This window comes from Cricetulus griseus, chromosome 3 (assembly GCF_003668045.3).
Source record: "Cricetulus griseus strain 17A/GY chromosome 3, alternate assembly CriGri-PICRH-1.0, whole genome shotgun sequence".
Taxonomy (NCBI): domain Eukaryota; kingdom Metazoa; phylum Chordata; class Mammalia; order Rodentia; family Cricetidae; genus Cricetulus; species Cricetulus griseus.
In genome coordinates this window covers 88,005,998-88,025,951 of record NC_048596.1, presented here as the reverse complement: position 1 = coordinate 88,025,951, position 19,954 = coordinate 88,005,998, and the positions used below count along the sequence as shown (strand labels likewise).

Genomic DNA, 19,954 nt, shown 5'->3' with positions numbered 1-19,954 from the left:
GTTCGTTGACTGAATGACCTCAGCTCAGACTGGAGTCTATTGTGTGTTATAGAGTGCAGAGATTTCATTCTACATACATAGATTTCTAGTTTCATAGAAACATAGTGGTTGTACATTTTATAATCCTAGCACTTGGGAAGCAGAAGCAGGAGGATGGAGAATTCAAGGTCGTAGTGAGTTTGAGGCCACCCCAGGTTTTATAAGACTCCCAAAACAACAACAACAACAATCAAAACCAAACTAAAACAACCAACCAAAAAACCTGGATATGATACAAGTGGTGGTACATTCTTTAATCCCAGCACTAGGGTGGTGGGGTCATGGGATGGTGGGGTGGTGGTGGGAGGCAGCAGGTGCATCTTTGTTGGCTTGAGCAAAGCCTGGTCTACATAGTGAATTCCAGGCCAGCCACGGCTATATAGTGAGCCCTGTCTTAAAAAGAGGAAGGAAGGCCGGGCGTTGGTGGCGCAGGAGGCAGAGGCAGACGGATCTCTTTGAGTTCGAGATCAGCCTGGTCTACAAGAGCTAGTTCCAGCACAGCCTCCAAAGCCACAGACAAACCCTGTCTCGAGAGAAAAAAAAAAAAAAAAAAAAGAGGAAGGAAAGGAAGAAAGAAAGAAGGAGAGAAAAAAAAACTTGAGTGGTAAAAACAAATTATTGTTACAAATGGATTTTAGCTTGGAAAGATGTAACTTTCTTGGCCATGCCCTTTCTCAGGATTCTGCCAGCTCAGAGGACTTACCTCTTTCTCAGGGAGGTGTGTCACAGGAACCAGGGTGGGATTGGGGCTCTGCCAGAGCTGGTAAGGTCTCTTACGTGTTACAAGTTAGCACTTAGCTTCTTTTTGGGGAAGGCTTGAGGGAAATGGACTTTTTGTATCATTACCTAGCATATAAGGTTGCTACATGTCGGGGTCAGTGGCCCCTGCAGGACAGTGATCTTTTAGGTTCTATGGAGTGCTGCATTGGGATGCTAAGAGCATGGGTAAGAACACCAAGTCTTAAGAGGAGCTGCCTGGGTTTGCATCCTTGCTCCAAATTTACTAAGTATACACCCCAGGCCAAGTTATCGTATTTCTCTAGTCCTCAACTTGCCTGTCTGTAAATCAAGAATAATAATAGTACTTATTTCAGGGCTGCAGAGATGGTTCAGCAGTTAAGCGTGCTTACTGTTTTCTGTTCCCAGTACCCAAATGGGGCTGCTTACAACTGTTATAACTCCAGCTCCAAGGGATATCACCCCTTCTTCTGGCCTTTGTAGGCAATGCACTCTCATTAACATCCCCTCCCATATATATATAATATATATATATATATATATATATATTATATATGTGTGTGTACATATATAAATTATATATATAGAAAATTTAAAATAAAATCTTATAGAATAGTGCCTACTTCATGGGGGTCAGGTGAGGTAATATAAAGGTGGTACTTAGAACAGTTCTTGGTGTACTGTGCTATTTGTTTCTGGAATTAGAAACTCAGGCCATGAATATGAATCAGAAGGAATTTGGATTTAGGCTTTATTATTCTCTGCATCTCAGTTTCTCTTCTGTATAAACTGGGTTAAGAATTTCTACTTTATACAGGTGCAGCAGGGATTAATTGAGATGTCAAATATAAAATACCAAAGGCTAAGAATAACAATGGTCCATGAAAACTGCTATCATTTTAGCAGGAGGCACCTAGTAGCTGCCCTTAGATGGATTCAACCATTTGTAGTCCCAAATTTATAGGTCCTATTTATTCATCAGTGGGATGAGGAGAGTACAATGTATGGCACAGATGGGTAGAGAGATGAGTGACTTCCTATTTGTGAGTAGGTTCTAGACCTATTTAGCTGAATGAGACCTAGCCACTGTCTCATATAGATGCCTATGAGCAGTAACACACACATACTGTGAACTGATAGAACAAATACATGAGACATAGTAGACCAAGTGGTTTCAAGATCCTGAGAAGGAGATATTTAGTTAACCAGTCTCCTCCCTGCCATTTTTCCCTGCCCCCTTTCCTTTTTCTCTCTCTTCTCCTCCTCCAGACAAGATCTAATTCTTTAGCTCAGGATTCCCTTAAACTTGTGCCAATCCTCCTGCCTCAGCCTCCTGATTGCTGGGATTATAGGCAGGTACAACTATGCCTGGTTCCGGCTGAAGAGACTTTCTTGAAGAAAAGATTTTTAGTATACATATCACAGAATGTGTGTGTTGATGGAAGAAGTTGTAGAAAGTACTGGTCAAGGAATTATAGCACACCATGAATAGCTTTGAATGTTAATAAGAATGAAAGAACACCAAATTACCAGGAACAACTGGAGTCTTAAGGTTAACTAGCCTGTCATGGGCAAGATAAATAGTGGGTTAGAAATATATCTACTAGGTAGGCTGGCTCTGCTATTGTCTTTAAAAAAAAAAAACCTCTTTATTTATTTATTTATTTATTTATTTATTTACATGTAAGAATGTTTTGCCTGCATGTGTGTACACCATGTTTGTGCCCCTGTGCCCCCAGAACTGGGCTTACAGACTTTTGGCAGCCACCATGTAGGTGCTGATAACCAAACAGTAGCCTGGTCCTTTGCTAGAGCAGCGAGTGCTTTCAACTACCGAACCATCTCTCTAGCTTCTGCGATCCCCCCCTTTTTTTTGGGGGGGGGTGCAGTTATAGCATATTTTCTGGAAAGAAGTACACCTGCCACGGTTTTAAAAGTGAAAACAGTCGTGTATTTTCTAATAATCTGTCTAGGCAGTTGAGGGTCTTATTGTCAGCCTGTCACATTACTGAATCAGAAATAATATGCATCTGTACCTGACTGTGGTGAACATATATACAGGTGAGAAAACTGTATAGAATTAAACAGATACACACAGATGTGTACAAGTAGATCTGAAAAATCTGCACGAAAATTAATAGTCCGATTGTGATATAGTTTTTGGCTGACATGGCATGAGGAAGAGCTGGGCAAAGTGAACAAAGAATGTCTCTGTATTACTTTTTACAACGGCTTGGGGATCTTCAATTCTCTTGATATAAACTTTTAAAAATGCACCATTTTTGTCTTAAAAACGCATTAGTAAACGTTGTTTCTAAGCAAACGCGCCGCAGTGAGTCCCACTAGCTTTCCTGAGTTAGGCACACTCCGGGAATCCTCCAGCACAAAACAGGCGCCATTAGTTTGTTCTGAAGCCAGAGCTGAAAGAAGGAAGTCCCGGTCTGGGAAGGGCTCTCTCTTTTCTGGGAAACTACGGACTGCAACTAGCCCTAGCTGCCAGCATGTCTGTCCGGGCCACCGTTAACTTTACCCGAGTTTCTGAAGTACTGCAGCGTCGCCCACTCCAAAAACAGTTCAAACCGTTTATGATTGACCCTCACTTTCTCCATAAAGGGACCTCACGAAGCTGCCTTTTGCAGCCCGGCAAGATTTTTATTATTTCTTATTTTATTTAACAGGGTGCAGGACTTCTGTAGAGTGCAACTCGCAGCACGAGTGAACTTCACTTCCAGAAAGACAGGGCAGGAGGCAAGCGAGAACTCTGGGATGATCCAAGCGTAGTCCGCAAAGCCTAGGATTTGCGCAAGCACCATGAACTTGGGTAAAGCGAAAGGGCTAAAGGATCAGTGGCGGGCTGGAGAAGCCGTTCGCCCGGGCCTCAGTTTCCAGAAAAGCAACCTCCGGTCCAGCCCGGGAGCGCCCGTGCTCGTGCGCACCAGGAGGGAGTAAACTGAGGCACAGCAAGCGGAGTCGCGCACACCGCCCTTCTTAGCGCCGGGCCACCCCGCCTCACACCGTACAAAGCTCGAGAGCGCGCCATCGCGCGCGGCCCGCTCCCCCGTGGGCGCCAAGCCCCGCCCCGCACTCCCCGCCCCGCACCCATGACGTCACCGCGGCGGCAGGCCCCGCCCCACCCAGCCCCGGCGGCATGACGTCACCGAGGCCCCACCCCTCCGGAGCGAGTTCGGTCCTGGCGTTCATTTCATTCCTGTCCTCATTCCGCACATTCTTCGCATCGCTCGCGCCGCGCCGCGCCGCCCGAGCCGAGCCCTCCGCGGCCCCGCCGCCCGCCGCGGGCGCCCCCCCAGTACTTCGCACACTCGCTTCCAGCCCGCGGGGAGTCCGCGCGCCGGGGCCCGGGCCCGGGGCGGCCGCGGCGGGGCGCAGGCCATGCGCTGACCCCCCAGCGCGCAGCGTCGCCCGAGCGCGGGCAGCTGCCCCGGCGCGCCCTGCCCGTCCCGGGAGCCGGCGAGGCCGGCCTGGGGCGGCCCGGCGCGGGAGCAACCGCGGGGAGTACCGGCTGGAGCATCGCAGGGGCGACGGCCCAGCGCCCCGAAGTTTGCCGCGCCCGCTCGGGCGGTCGAGGTAAGTTGCGCGCGGGGCGGACGCGGGGGCGCGGGCTGCCTAGGCGTCACCGCGATCCGCGCTTTGTGTGCGGCTCCCGGGGCTCTCAGAGGGGAGCGGCCGCGCCGCCCTGCAAGTTGGGCCGCAGCCCCGCGCGGCAACAGGCGGCCCCGCTCCGCTCTTCTGCGCGCCCCTCTCTCCCGCGCTCCTAGCTCCTTGTCCAGGAAGCGCCGAGTTCTGCGCGATCGCGGGTCGGGAGAGCGTCCGGCGCGCAGCCTGGAGCCTGCAGCTCGGCGACTCCCCCGGCGCCCGGCCCCTTCGGGGTCCGCGCCGACCCGGGCTCCTCCTCCCCGGAGATGAAAGAGGGCTCTCTCGCTCTTGCCGCCTCTCCAGCGCTGCTGCCGCCGCCGCCGCCGCCGCCGCTCCAGTGCACATTCAAGTGGAAAATTTTTAGGAGTCAGCAGAAACATTGTGTCCAAAAAACACTGAGTCGCAGTTACCACCAAACCCGGGAGCCGACTCTCCCTGGAAAACTTCCCCTCGGTAGGAAATACTGGGGGATTTGTTTGTTTATTGGAGGAGAACGATCCCCAGGAGGGCAGAAAAATCTGGGGACACTTTTAGCCTTTGTTCGAGGCAGCACCACTTGTTTTCAAAGTCCAGAGGCCGGTTTGAAAGAAAGTTCAACTTCTAGGAGTTTCTTTTTTAATGTATTTTTCTTAAATTAAAGCTACATTCTAAGAAGTCGGAAACAATGAGAGGCTCACACTTAACCTTCTTGCCACGAAAATAAAACGCAAACCACAGTTTTCCTCCTTTTTTAATCGTCTTTTTTTTAAAAAGATTTATTTAAAGTTGAATGGTGTCACCTGTATAAAAATATTTATGAAACAATGAAATGCCAGCCACCAGCGTTTCTCAGGAGACTTGTTAAGTTCTTAGAAGCTGTCTGTGATTTACAGAAATGCAAATTGATCTCAGTCAGCGCTGGAAACTTACAGATATTCCAGGAATCGAGAGTGTAGAAAGGCCGGGTTTTAAAATAGCGCATTTGAAAGGATCCGAGGTCCTTGGGGCAAAAAGGTCTGTAAATATGATCAGATTTCAAAATAGTGAAAGGAAAGTATTTCAATTCCTACAGATACTGCAAAGTAACAGAATTCAATCTCCTTCCCGCCTTGTGGCCTGGATTCGTTCTGGAAGTTTAGGTGGTCTGGTGGCTTAGAGAGTGCTAAGTATCTGCAGGTGGCTCCCCGGGTGGACAGATCCTTCCCGTTAGGGAGACGCGATCTACCGGGAGCCAAGGGGTGGCTTGTCTGTGCAAGCCTGAGCTCTTGGGTGGGGGCTAATCTGCCTCGAGACTGGGGTTGGAAGAGTCCTCAGGCTGCACAGAGTGTGCCAGGGGCTTCCGCCTTTCAGCCTAGTCTGCGATTTTCTGTGAATAGCAGGATCTTTGGGCCCAGGCACATCTGAATGCTTGTAAGGGTCAGACTTAGACCCAACTTTGGTAAGAATCTTTCCTCTTAAGAAGGAAACAGTAGAGCCAGTTACAGCGCGGCTCCGGAAAGACAAATGCGTTTATTTGAACCTTTGTCAACAGCAGGGTTTTAAATTGTTGATGATTTTAAAAGTGGGAAAGGCGTATTTTTCTAATCTCCCTATTTCCATAAATGGTCACAAGATATTTTTGTGTAGTATTTCTTTGAATGTGTGACTGTGTGGGACTCTCAGGTTTCAGGTTTTCAACAGTTTACAATTCTTTTGTTGGTATAAAAAAATGAACTGATAAGCTGTCTCCCTTACTGGATCTTGCTGATGTCCTCAGTAAACCATTTTGTTTTCAGTTTAATGGCAAGTATTGTTTAAACTGAAGACTTAGGGAAATATTAGAATACTTTTTTTAAAACAACTTTGAAACAAAGCCAGAGAGACACTTTGCCTTTACAAATAGTTAAAAAAAAAAAAAAAAAGGTGGGGGGAATCTTTGTGTGAGTTCCTCCTTCCTACGGTTCTTTGTAAACTCTAGAGAGCACTCTGGGATTATTGGAGATTTTGTACAAGCAAAGGCCAGGACTTATGTATATAGTTAGTGACCTTTAGTCTGAAGCAGGCAGACATCCTAGCAGTCTGTCCCAGGCTGCAGTAACTGGTACAGGGTGTGCTTCCTATACAGCACTGTGAAATGGTGAGGGGGAGTCAGCTTCTTGCCCCTCCTGCTTTTTCTCCCCCCATTTGCTGTATACAACTGGAATTATATGTTCACATACTCACTTTGGGTGCTGGCATCTTCTGATTAGGGAAGAAGGCAGAAAACGAAAAAAAATTTAGTTCAGTAATGCATAACCAGTTTTGATTTTAGTTGGTTCTGATATGCACAGCAGCAAATGTAAGAAGGCATATCTTCATGGGACTATCTGGGGAGAAATATCCATGTAATCACATCACTGGTGTCTAGACTGCATGTTGTCTGTGGACAAGTATATAACAGGAGCATTTGAGAGAATGGAGACCCCAAGCGTGAGACAGGCCATTAGTAGCATTAGGGAGTTGCCTGCTTTGGAAATGGATAGATCCCCTCCGCCCCCAATCTATGGCCGTTGTACAAGAAGAGCCTGAACATCTGTAGGATTGTTTTCCTCTTTAATCTCATGTGCTATGGGTTAATTGTATGGCATAATTATATCGCTTGCAAATGGAAATTGTGATGGTGTCTTACCACTCCAGAGGTCTGTACAGATAACTGTATGATCTGGTGGGCTTAAAAATAATGACCATAGCCACACAGAGAAATTAGGGCCCTCGCTTTGAAGCTTCTATTTTTGGTGTTTGATTCTGTTCTCCAGTCAAGGGAGTATGAACACAGAAAAAAAGTGTATGTGTGTTTTTCTGAGTAAGAGCTGTGTCGAATCTGTTGAGTGATAACACTTTGAGTAGGGTCTGGTGGGTTGGTTTTTTTTTTTTTTTTTTTTTTTTGAGGTTTAAGAAATACTGGCTAAAGTAAGTACTCACCCAGCTTTCTCCCCCAAACTGCAAAAAAAAACCCAGTTTTTGTTAATCAAGGCAGGCCCAGCTTCTTCAGAGTTCAGTGACTGGAATTACAGACTGCTGCTTATGTCCTACTTCTGAACTCAGCAAGAAAAATACATTGTTGCTCACCCTCATTGATCAACATAGGCTGTGCTTGGCTGCCACTATGTTTTGTAGCTTCAGGTTGCCTTTTCTTAGTTGTAGAGGCTTTAGCTAATCTTATTTTTAAGTTGGAACTCGGGTCATGTGGTATTGATACACTTTTTTTTTCATATTAATCAAGGTGTAAGATGAAGCAATCAGGTCTGTCCTTAGCTCTGTTTCAGGGTTGGGCTTTTGATAGACACTAATTTAGACCCTGTTGTGTGGCAGCTACCGTGCATATCTGAACAGGGTGCTCCACCCTTCTGGCTTTCAGGGCGTAGTGTGTAATGCTGGAATATTTGGGTCTCCGTTTTTGGAGGATTTTTGTTTAGTTTCAAAGTTGTGAACCTAGTTGCCAGTCCTTCAAGGTTCTCTTTTATGGGCTTCCTCATTGCTGTTCCATGTTTGAACTTGAGTCTGAAATGTGAAATGTTCGTTGTTTGCAGTGGGTCAGAGTAGATGCATTTTAAAGTGTGTATTTTTTTTTTTTTTATTTGGTCCAAGTGAATGGTAAGTCTTGGTTTTTCAGGACAGGGATTGGGTCACTGTTTCCTACAGGATGAGTTACTCTCAGGTCCCAAGTTCCCCGTTTTGTCCACTTATACAGCTGGGTGTCTCAGGGTGGTTTGCTCAGTCTGGGGTTGGGGATAAAGGACACACATACTGGTCTCTCTTCTGATTGGATCCTGGGAGTGGTTCTCCAGAGAAGCTGTCTTTTCAGTTTTGTGGCAACCCAAGGGGGAGGGCTGTGCACCCACCCACCCCCATTTCAAGCTGATATTAGTTATCCTGGTGCTTTCTACTCCCTTTCCACACTCACTCGAGTTTTCAGGGCTCTGTCCTGTGATTTCATTCCCTTTTTTTTCTTCCCTCCTGAAGCAGCTCCCATGTAGCCGACTTTCGGCTTACTGTGTAGCCAAGAATGATTCTGAACGCATGATGCTCCTGCTTCTGCCACTCAAATGCTGGATTACAGGCTGGTTTATAACCTTGCTTGGGATCAAACCCTGGGCCGAATGCATGATAGGCAGCCCCTGTAACAGCTGAGCAACACTGTCAATCCTGCATTAACTTTTCTACTTGGGAAAGACAGGGTGTTGGAAAATGAGCTTAGACTTAAATGTGGACTAATTTACTGGCGAAGAGGCTAAGCATCCGCCTCTGCAGGTGGACAGTCTGAGGACTTCTAGGACCTGTCAGGCTTAGATGTACAAGCAAAAGATGACTGTAGCAGTGAGGTCTGGGAATACACAACAGTACTGATAAATAAACTAAAGAACTGCTGCTAATGGCGGGAAGTGTTAGTTATGTGAGAACACACTGAACTTATATTCTCAGCATCAACTCTTTAAAAAAAATACTTCAACCCTACTGCCTTTAAAATAAATATATATATATATATATATATATATATATATACATACACACACATACACGCACAGCTTTCTAATTATCATAATTCAGTTCAGCTTTGCTCTTGGATGGAGTTCAAGTGTAATCTCAATTTAACTTGAAAGGAATTTTTTTTTTTAAATCTAAGAATGTTTAAGAAAATTTGAGAAGTTCATCCAAGAATGTTGTCCTCTTAGGTGTGAGGATGGTGGCAGGCAGATTAAACCAGTACCCAAAACCAAATTTTGTGGTACTTCTGCTGTGGGTATTGAGGGAGAACCTTCTGCCCCCATTTTTACTTTGAATTACCTTGGGGACCTGAATCTTAGGCAGTTTTTAATGTCACCTGATGCTACAACTGCAGGGCTCTTACTGCAAACCAGTGTCTCTTCTCTAATAGGTAGTCAGTTAGATAAATGAACATTTTATGATCATTTGCAAAGACAAGAAAATCTCTAGGAAAATAGGAAGACTTGTGAATTCATTTGACAAAAGACCCCATCAGTCTTTCTTGCCAACCCAGCCTTTGGAAGGTGACACCTGTTTACCTTCACACCACGACTTCCTGATTGTTTTGACAGCTTCCATCCCAGTGCCCTATATCCTACAATTTTTCTGTGACCTTACTGTCTTTTTCAAGGAAAACGAATTTAATGAAGAAAGGACAGCTTAGATGATGGCCTGATTGCTACTGCCGAAGTGCATAGAGAACCTGAAAAAACTGAATGACTTCATTTGCTCTGGCTCCGAAGAACTGAATTCACTTCCATGGTGGTGGAATAAAAGGAGCCAAGCGTTTTAAATAGCCACTCCCCAATGCCCGCCTGGCCCAAGTGTTTTTTGAGAAAAGCGCATTGTCTGCTCCTGCACTAGCTGGGAGCCTGCCTGCTCACCCTCCCACACCAGCCATGTTCCAGTTCTGAAGTTGACATCTGCTTTTCTTGTTCACCTGATCTGTCCCCACTGACAAGTACATATGCAGCACACACATGTGCATTCTGCAGGTAGCCCTGGCATCTGACATGAAGTGTGTGTGGTGTGTGTTTCAAGTCCCCACTAGGGGAAACAAAAAGCTAATAGCACAAAATAAAATGTAAACACCACAGCCGCCGACATGCCTCTGCTGCTGGGCTTCTGTCCCACAACGGTGCTTTCTGGGCAGGCGAGCCTATTGTTGTGGCAGCAACAGGCAGCAGAAGTTGGGGCACCATATGGCCCATGAGGGCCTCAGATAAGCTGTCTAGTGAGTCAGCTTATCAATAGCACTTTGATATGCCTCATTTTCAGATCGCCCATCACCCGGCCTGGGGTGTGCTGGGACCTGACTCCCAGACCATTGTGAGCCCATGTTTCCTTTGGAAGGATCTCTTTCAGTCCTTTCCCTCTGGCTGCTTCCTCATCTCAGAGCCTCTTGGAGACAATGGGAGTTAAAGTCACTTTCCATCAGCTGAAGGGACGCTGGTCCTCAGGTGTTGCCATGGACCAACCAGAAGAGAACAGGCTGTCAGTGCTCATTTCATATTGGTGGAGCCAAGAGTTCCTGTAATTTAGAGTTGGCTTTTGTTTTAAGTACCAAGGAGATAACATTGCTGCTGTTTCTAGTCTGATAAGAGGTTTCTGTTATATATCCAGAAAACCTCCTTAATTTTTTTTCACCTTCATCACAAAAGTGCAAAAATGATTGACTTGTATGTCTTGAAGGGCCGGGCCACCAGTGATTTGGAGACAGGAAGTGGCCGCTTCTCATACCCAGGAATTGTTAAGAAATACTTCTAGAATATCACTCAGGTGTCTAGCAAAAGCTGAATCCAAGCCAGAATCTTCCCCATTGGTGAGTGGCTGGAGCTGCAGGACTCTGTGCACACGGTAGATGCTTTAGGAAGCTTGGCCATGCACATGACCACTGGTTTATCAGCCCCTCAGTTACACATGCCTGGGAAGCCAGGGTGAGACCCTTTCCCCATCACCTCCCACATATATGTGCACACCTACCCTTCAGGCCCCTCACCCATTTTCTTTTCTTGGTTTTTCGAGACAGGGTTTTTCTGTGGCTTTGGAGGCTGTCCTGGAACTCGCTCCGTAGAGCAGGCTGGCCTCGAACTCACAGAGATCTGCCTGCCTCTGTCTCCCAAGTGCTGGGATCAAAGGCGTGCACCACATTTTGACATTTGGATTTGTAACTGAGGGCGTGTGAAGACCCATTTAGTGGCTGATTCATAGTGTTTCCTTCTGCTTCATACCCAGGTCAGCCTCTACTCCTGCCTATACCATGAACACCAGCCATAAAGAACGAAGGGCTGGGCTCCTTAGTGCTCTATAATTCTAAAAGGCCTCTAAAGACAGCTGCTCATGGGAGGGACTGTGTTCTATTTGTTTCTCTTTTAATCCTCTGATGGGGTAAGTGGTTTCTCAGCTATCTGTTATGTTGTGTGTGCCTGCAAGTTTAGAGGAATCTTGGTGGAATTAAAAAACAATGTGCACAAAGTCCTACTTTTTAAAAGTTATTTATTATTATTGATTGTGTGCGTGCCATCTTACTGGCCCACCTTTTTGTACAAAAGAACCAATAAAATGGTCTAGATCATGCTCTCTGTGTCCGGTATCACCAATTCTCTGGAGAGTCCTCTAAGTTGTTTGCAGATATGCAGATTTCTGCTCGGGCTGCTGAGGTACTGCTGTTTGAGCAGGGAAGGCTCTAGAGCCCCTCTGTGTGTTGGATCATTGAGGGGTCAGGAGGGTGAGAGCCCAGCAGCAGCTCTGAATCATGGTGCTCAGCTCTTCCTGTCCTCATGCCTCCTCCCAGTTCCTCTAGAGCTCTTGGGCATGCTCCTGATCTTTATAGAGCTGCTGCTTGCAGCTGTGCCTTTAGACAGTGACAGTGACTTGGTGATCAGGAAAAGGCAGCCAGTACGCAGTCTTCAGGCCCATCAATGACAGACATGCACAGAGAGGTAGTGACAAGCCAGTGGGGAATGTATGTGTATCGAATTTCCTGAGTTCTAATGGGCAAATCTTTTATTTTTTTCTTTTCACTTTTGTGGTGCTAAGCATTACACACACACACCCCTCTCTCTCTGTCTCTGTCTCTGTCTCTGTCTCTCTCTCTCTCTCTCTCTCTCTCTCTCTCTCACACACACACACACACACACACACACACACACACACACACACACACACACGTTCTCTCCTCTCTCTCACATATTTCTACTAAGTTACATCCCCAACCCGAGAGATGTTCTTATTTTTATTTCATGTATCTCAGGCTGGCCTGGAACTCACTATGTAACCCGAGGATGATTTTGAACTGACTGTCCTGTTTCCATTTCTTGAGTGCTCGATTAATGGGCATGTGTCACCATGCCTGGTTTATGTGGTGCTGGCAATGGAACCCTGGGCTTCCTATAGTCAGGCAGGCCCTTCAGCAACGGAACCTTACATCTCCAGCTGGCTTGAGTGTTTTAGTGCTGGGGTGTGTAGGAATGGGAGAATCGTGGCAGGCCATGGGATGGTCCTGATCTTCCATGTGACTGCAGATACTCTTCAGAACCTGTAGACTGTGTGCAGTTGGTGTGAAATAAGTCACAAAATCAGTAATAAGCACACCTAAGAATGGCACATCACTAGGGGTGAGATTGTGTGGAAAAGTGTGGACTTGGTCATTCTGGGCTGTCTTGGTTACTATGACCTTAAACATATTATTTTTGTGTCCTTGGGCTTTGGTATCTTCATTTAGAAGTTCCCTCCCCTCTCTTATCCTCCTCCCTTTTTGTTGTTGTTTGTTTGTTTGTTTGTTTTGTTTTCTCTTTATAGCTTTGGAGCCTGACCTGGCACTCTCTCTGTAGACCAGGCTGGCCTCACATAGGTCCACCTGCCTCCACCTCCCAAATACTGGGATTAAAGGTGTGCATCACTGCTGCCACTACTACCACTGACACTGGGCATGACAGAGTCTTTTTATATAGCCCAGTTTAGCCTGGAATTTGTGATCGTTTTTGCCTCTGGAATGCTTAGGGTTACAAACCAATACCACCATGTCTGTCTGCCTACCTGGCTGTAAATCTGGAGAGAAGGCCCACTCTACATAGTGTTGGCCTGATGGGCCAGATTTGTTAGGGACTGCCTGGGCGTCAGCCTGCAGGGTAGCTTTGGTGCATAGCCAAGGCTGAGGTGGTATCTCAGAAGACCAGGATCTGTCTCATCCAGGCAAGGCTGAAGCAGCCCTGCAGTCTCTACCTTCATCGCTTGTAACCACACTCCGCTGTGCAGTGAGCGGAGGAATCCATCAATAAATACATAAAAGTTGAAGTTCCCTTTGCTAAGTAGTAATACAGAATTATTGTATTCTTCAGAATACTTAATGAAAATTCTTCAGAACGTAGGCAATTTGTATCTGTCTAAAAGAAAAGCCTTTGGAGGCTTCTACCCTGATTCTTATCTTCTGATTGTAGGAAGGGGCCTTTTCCTAGGGAGACTGTGTTAAGGGCTCGGACCTTTCTAGAACCCTATGGGGTCCTGAGAACACCTGACCTTGGGAGGCAGAGAGCAACACATCTCATGCCTAATTTCGTTGTCCTCGTAATTTTAGTTTTTCAAACAGGGTTTCACTAACGTAGCTGACCTGGAACTCACTATGTAGACCAGGCTAGCCTCAAAGTCACAAACTGCCTCCCCATACCTGTCCCTCTTGAGATTGCTTAAGACAGGCTGCTTTCAGTTTCCTCAACTGGAAAATGGGCTGAGGCATTGGAATGATGGTTCCACCCTTCTGAGTGGCTGCTCTTAGCTTCCTAGCTCTGTGCTCCCAAAGACCACAGACTGTCCTGTTGGTCCCTGTTCCAGTAAGCTTTCCTTTTCTGGGCATCAGATACATTTCACAAGATAATTCAGGTGCCTGTGGGGGTGGAGTGCAGCTTTTTTCCCCTCTATTTGTTATTTGCATATTTAAGAGGACAGGGCAAATGTTAGCCTAAGTGATGAATGACTAATCCCAGGTATCCTGGATAAGTGAGCCGACTTGACTCCTTGGAAGCCAAATTGCCTGTTGAGTTTTTTTTTTTTTTTTTTCTCTTTTGAAATCTTTCACAATTTCATGTGGATCGTTTTTTGAAGTCAGCTGCTTCTAACTGGTCCTGTTCTACTCAGATTCTCAGTACAGATCAGGGTGTGTCATTGACCCTGAGTTTTTAGGCCACTCTGGCTGAACAGTCTGAGCAGTTAGAGCTTGCTCTGTGGGAGCTGAGCCAGGGACCACCTGCATTTTATCAGCTCCCTTTCCTTATCTTCTAGGAAGCCATGCGTGGAAGGGTGTGCTACTCAGTCAGGTTTCCCAGCCTGAAAAAGTTAAAACTAAGAATGTTGCAGGGAGGAGAGTGGTAGTGCTGGAAGGAAGCTTTTGGAGGCGGGCAGACTGACAGCCAGCAAGATTTTAAAACTTGACACAGCCCCAGCCCCAGTGGCTTTCCAGAAAGCTAGTGTGTTCTATACTTTCAGAGGTTAAGTTTTACAATGTGTGAGCTGTGTTTTCAAAGTAATGGACCCAGGATCTGGTCACTGCACTGACTGGCGTCTGTTGTACCTCCTGCCATGTCTCCTGAATTTTGTGGTGGTTCAAGTGTTTAATATTCACACCTAATGAAAGGTGCTTATATCAGTTTGCTGGGTCTAGTAAGGGGACAGGAAGAACCAGAGAGGTCCTTTAAAGGGACACACAGAGGTATTTGAAATGGAGCCTATTGGGTTGAGTATAGCCCAGTGGTAGAGCCCTGGGCCAGCATGTACCAAGGACCTGGGTTCATCCTAGCATAATTTGCTCTATGAGTCAGAAGCAGGCAGCTGTCTGTGAGTTCAAGGCCAGCCAGAACTATATAATGAGACTTCGTCTACAAAGTATGGAAAATCTTTCACCTAGTAAGTGCTAGTAACGTTACTGGCTCCTGATTTGAAATGCTCTATGTAGTTACTGATTAAATTTGTTTACACATTTATTCATTTGAGGCAGGGTCTTATGTAGCCCAGGTTAGTATCAAAGTTACTCACTGTATAGCTAAGGGTAACCTTGAGCTTCTGACCCTCCTGCTTCCACCTCCTGTGCTGAGATTTCACCCAGGGAATTGTGCCTGCTAGGCAAGCACTCTACCAGCTGCTCTTAACTTGAAAGCATCTAATGAAATGAAATCATGAAGGATCAAGTAGATGAAGTCACCTCTGGAAGGCACATGGGACTGCTTGCCCATCATACCCAGTATGTAAATTGATGTAGGGTGGGGAGGGAGGAGCCTAAGTCATTTTAATTGACAGCCCGGTTTTCAGCCTCTGCTCTACCCCCCTCCCCCCGTTTGTTTTTTGAGACAGTTTCTCTGTGTAGCTTTGGAGCATTTCCTGGCACTCATTCTGTATAACAGGCTGGCTTTGAACTCATGGAGATCCACCTGCCTCTGCCTCCCAAGTACTGGAATTAAAGTCATGGGCCACCACTGCTCAGCTTCTGCTTGGGACCTTTCCTGTTCCCCATGTCCTCCAGTCACACCCTGATTGTCTTCCTCAGCACTGTGGCCACTGTTGACAGTTATGACACGGCTGCTCAGTGTGACTTGCCTCAGTGCACCCTGTTTTACTCTTAGAGTGCCCGAGTTCATAGCATGTGGTATGTGGCATTTCTAATAGATCAGCACACTCTCTATTATTAGTCAGAAAGGATAGTGTCTGGACAGGAGGCCTGTGTGACCTTTGTGGTCTGTGGAGAAGGGAGCAGGGGTCGTTAAGCTTCCACTACCTCCCTCTTCTTGGGGAGACTGCTGGTGTCCCACACATATGGGTGGGGAAAATGAATTGGGGTCTTAGAAACATTTGGTAGAAATCTTTGTCCCAAACCAAAAGTTAGTATGAACCACTCAGTTCTAGTGGGTCTTTTTTGTTTGTTTTATAGATAGGGTCTCACTGTGTAGTTTGGGTGGCCCAGACTTCTTCACTTGGACCAGGCTGGCCTCTGAACTCACAGAGATTGCCCCTGCCCCTGCTTTCCGAGTGCCCCACCACAAGTGGCTTTGGCAGGGTTTATCCAGCTGTGCTGTTTCCACTCTTCAGTTCAGTGTCTTTGCGGTTCCAGGTAGACAGTATGTTAGGAATAAAGCGCATGGAGGACCTTGGCAGATTCCATGGTGGTCGAGGGACAAACATGCCAGGCAGACAGAGCTTAAGTGAGAAGTTTTATTAGAAAGGGGTGTGGGGAGGGGGGAGAAAAGAGGTAAAGAGACACAGAGACCAGACAGAAGAGAAGGGATGGGTATACAGCAAAGGTCCTGCCTGCTCTCCTGAGGAACAATGGGAGAAAAAGCGAAGTGGGCCGGGGTCTTTCTTTTAAAGAGTGAGGGTACATATACCTGCCATGTGCAGGTGGGTGAGAGGTGGGGCAAAGTTTGCCTGAATTACAGCACTGGAGCCTCTGGATTTGGTCTTTGAGCCCCAGGAACGTGTCTTCATTGAGGCCATTGACAGAGAGGGGCATTGAAGTTACTCCAGTTGGGGCTTGGTCTCTGCTCCTGTTGGATGTTGGCTGGGAAGCCTCTCCTACTGTTTCTTCTGTGGCCTTGCCATGTGCTGGGGATGGGACTCAAGGCCCCACATGTGCCATGGAGTCATGCTTTCAGCCAACCACAGGGTTTTAGATCTAAGGTGATGTTGGGGCGCCTGCCCTGGAGTTGCTTGGGTGTGTGAGATGAATCTGGGAGCCCGCCAAGTCCACGCTGCCCCATCTAAAGCCAGTTCACCCCCTTGACCTTTTTAGTTGTGACAATTCCTGGGCTTCCCAGCAGGAATTTGGGTAGGTAGGGGAGGTAGGTTCTTTTTTAAGCAGCCAGTTCTTAAATACCAGTCATTTAAATGTAAAAGCTCCATTTGTAATTGAGGCTCAGAGAGGTTCAGTGAGCTTCCCAAGGTCACATAGCCAGTTCTTAGCTATGCAGGCTAACAAAGGATTTAGGATTATCTCACCTGTCAGGTTTTATTGTGGATTTTGAATGAGTTAAGATAGGGTGATGTGGAAACAAAGAGACTTCTCTGTTAATGATTTTGCCTTGGAACTGGGGTGCTGAATAGTACTTTATCTTGAGTATAAACGTCGCTGAGATCTTAAAGCAGTTGGGTGTGGTTGAGGAGCTTTCCTTTTATCTGGTAGGGAAGGAGCAAAGGTCATCTCTAGCTTTAGGACTGTGAGGACCTGAGACTGGCCATTAGAAGTGAGAGCTTGGGGTCTGTCTACTGCCTCTGGTTTGGGGGGTGGTGGTGGTGGGAGGAGGAGCAAGTATGGCTGAGAAGCTGCCCTGCAGCTCTCTCTGGACCGTCTGGCAGTCAGAATAAGTTAGCCTCCTCAGTCCTCTGAAGGCTTCTTTATGCAAATTGATCTTCCTAGGATTGCCTCCCCCTACTTGATTTCATTCCTTGGTGGATTCCACCACCCATTTTCCCCACGAGGTCATCCCTTGCTTCTCAGAGGCTCAAGTTTGAGATGGGGTTGGGAATAGGATGGTATTTACCTTTGATGTCTTGGTTCCTTTGAGAGAGAGAAAGGTTTGCAACTGTTTTCCTCTTCTCTCCCTAGATGATGGTTGGGGTCTCTGCTGGCAAGTTGTAGTGTAGGTTTCTAAAAGTCTTTCCCTCCATTTCCCTCAATCAGCCTTGTTCACTATTGTTCTTGATGCTTTGCAATTCCAGGCCCTTTCTGCTAGTGACTTATGACCCCAGCCAGACACAGTTTTATCTCCTGAAAAGGGGCAAAGGAAATAGTGCCTGTGGGTGTGAGGCCCATGAGAAAGCAGCCAGCCCTCAGGAAGCTTTCCTCTGTGTTTCTCCAACCTTGAAGAAGCTTCCTTCTCTCCACCCCAGGTCTCAGTCCAGCTAGAAGGAACCTTTCCCGTTTGCCTTCCTTTGGGGGAGGAGTGACTTTCAGGCTTCCCAGCTCTCCTTTTTGCTGGACTTTCTGCTGTTGCTCCACCCCCTTCACCCTTTCTTCTTCCTTTTCTTTCCCCCTTTTTAGACAATTATGTTTCTGTTAGCCTAGGCTAGCCTCACGCTTGCATCCTTCTGCCTCTGTCTCCTGAGCTCTGGGATTGCAGATTTCCAGGTCTAACTTTCTTCCACTTCAGTGGTTTCTCGTCTGCATACATGCATGTACACACATGCGCGTGCGCGCGCGCACACGCGCGCACACACACACACACACACACACACACACACACACACACCTAGGAAGAGAGCCAGCAGACACACATGGGAGGGGGGAGAGGCAGACACACACACACACACACACACACACACACACACACACACCCCACATAGGAAGAGAGCCAGCAGACACACATGGGAGGGGGGAGAGGCAGAGACACACACACACACACTCACACTCACACTCACGGAGACACACCCATGAGACAGACACATACACCACACATTCTTTCTTCTCACCAAAAATGGTCATGGAGAAAACATCTCTTCCCTCTTCCTATTCTACTGGAGTTCTTGGCTTATAGATCACAGCACTCAAAAGTGTTTTTGCAAAAGCAACTAACTCATCTTGATTTTCTTCAGCCACTGTACTGGAGTGATTGGCTTCTCTCATCTGACTGATGTTTGACCCTGGCAACTTCATTGATCTGAGGAATGCTGTTCCTTACCTGTGGCATGGATGTAGTCATGGGCTTCTGGGTTATTTCAAGGATTGGCATAGTGCCTCTTAAACAATGTGATTGTAATTAGGACTGTGGTCACTGTCACCCTGGAGCTGCGTTCTGACCATCCCCTCTGCTGTCAGACTTTCCTGTTTCTATTCTGTTTCAGGTTTTCAGAATTTATGTCATGAGAAAGTGCAGCCTTGTAGAGGACAGGAACCCCCAACGAGCCATTTCCACCCAGCAGCAGCCTTCTCTTGGTCCCTCTCCTCCAACCCTGTCCCGAAACACTTCTGAATACCACACTGGTTCATCTCTGAAGTCTCAATGTGTGTTCATACAGTGATTGCTTTTAAAGAACACTGGCTGTGGAGTGGGTGGGGATGGAGAGATGACTGTGAGGTTAAGAGTGTTTGCTTGTGCTCTTAGCAGAGGACTGGCGTCCTGTTCCCAGTACCCCTGTAATTCCAGTTTTAGGGGATCCTAAGCCCTCTTCTGGCCTCTGCAGGCACTTGCACTCAGTTACTGTCTATACCTCTCCCATAACAGACACAGACAACACACACTTACTTGCACATGCACCTGCACACATGTACACACACCTTAACATTTAAAAGACACCTTAAACACCACCAATCATATCACAATCCTGTGGCACCTTAATAATTGCTTAGCATCGCTATTCAGAGCTCCTTGATTGCCTCATAAATATTTTCCTAGTTCAGTTGTTCAAATCAGGGTCCAAGCAAGACCGACAGGTTAGGCTTGGTTGCTGTTTCTTAAAACTCTATAGGTTGGGGAGATGACTGGGTGGGTAAAGTGCTTGCCACACAAGCACCAGGACTTGAGTTCTGCTCTTTAGAAGCTACATAACATCTGGAGGAGGCAGGATAAGTGTCTATAAACCCAGTTTTCCCACAGTGATGTGAGAGGTGAGATAGCTAGCCTGGAACACACACCAGTGAGCAAGGCCCCTGCCTCAAATAAGGGAGAAGGTAAGGATCTTCTGACCCTTGAGCCCCCCTCCATGACACGTGTGTGCCTGCACTTACACATAGTACATGCAGTTTATCACGCTCTCTGCTCCCTGCTGTATTTCAGCAACTGAGAGCTTGGATCTAGATGCTCTTAGACCTCGAGTTTGATCTGTTTCCTGCTGGTTTAATCTTTTAAATGTGTATGTGTGTATGCTCATGTGTGGGTATGTGAATATGAGTGCCAGTGCCAGAGGGGGCCGGAGGCATTGGGTCTTTTGGAGCTGGAGTTACAGGTGGTTGTGAGATGCCCATTGTGAGGCATCTTTCCAGCCCCCAGTTACTTTTTTTTTTTTTTTTTTTTTTGGCCTACACAGAATGTCTGCTCTGTCTGTCAATGAGAACACAATTAGT

General features: G+C 46.8%; 1 protein-coding gene across 6 annotated transcripts in view; it reads left to right on the top strand.

Annotated features, from left to right (window-relative positions):
* Window positions 1-4,250: 4,250 nt before the first annotated feature.
* Tead1 (TEA domain transcription factor 1) overlaps window positions 4,251-19,954 on the top strand; it is a 232,530-nt gene continuing 216,826 nt past the window's right edge. For all 6 annotated transcript variants that reach the window (XM_035442280.1, XM_035442278.1, XM_035442279.1 and 3 more), the window contains exon 1: window positions 4,251-4,362. The gene's annotated coding sequence lies outside the window, so the exon portion shown is untranslated. The remainder of the gene's footprint in view (window positions 4,363-19,954) is intronic.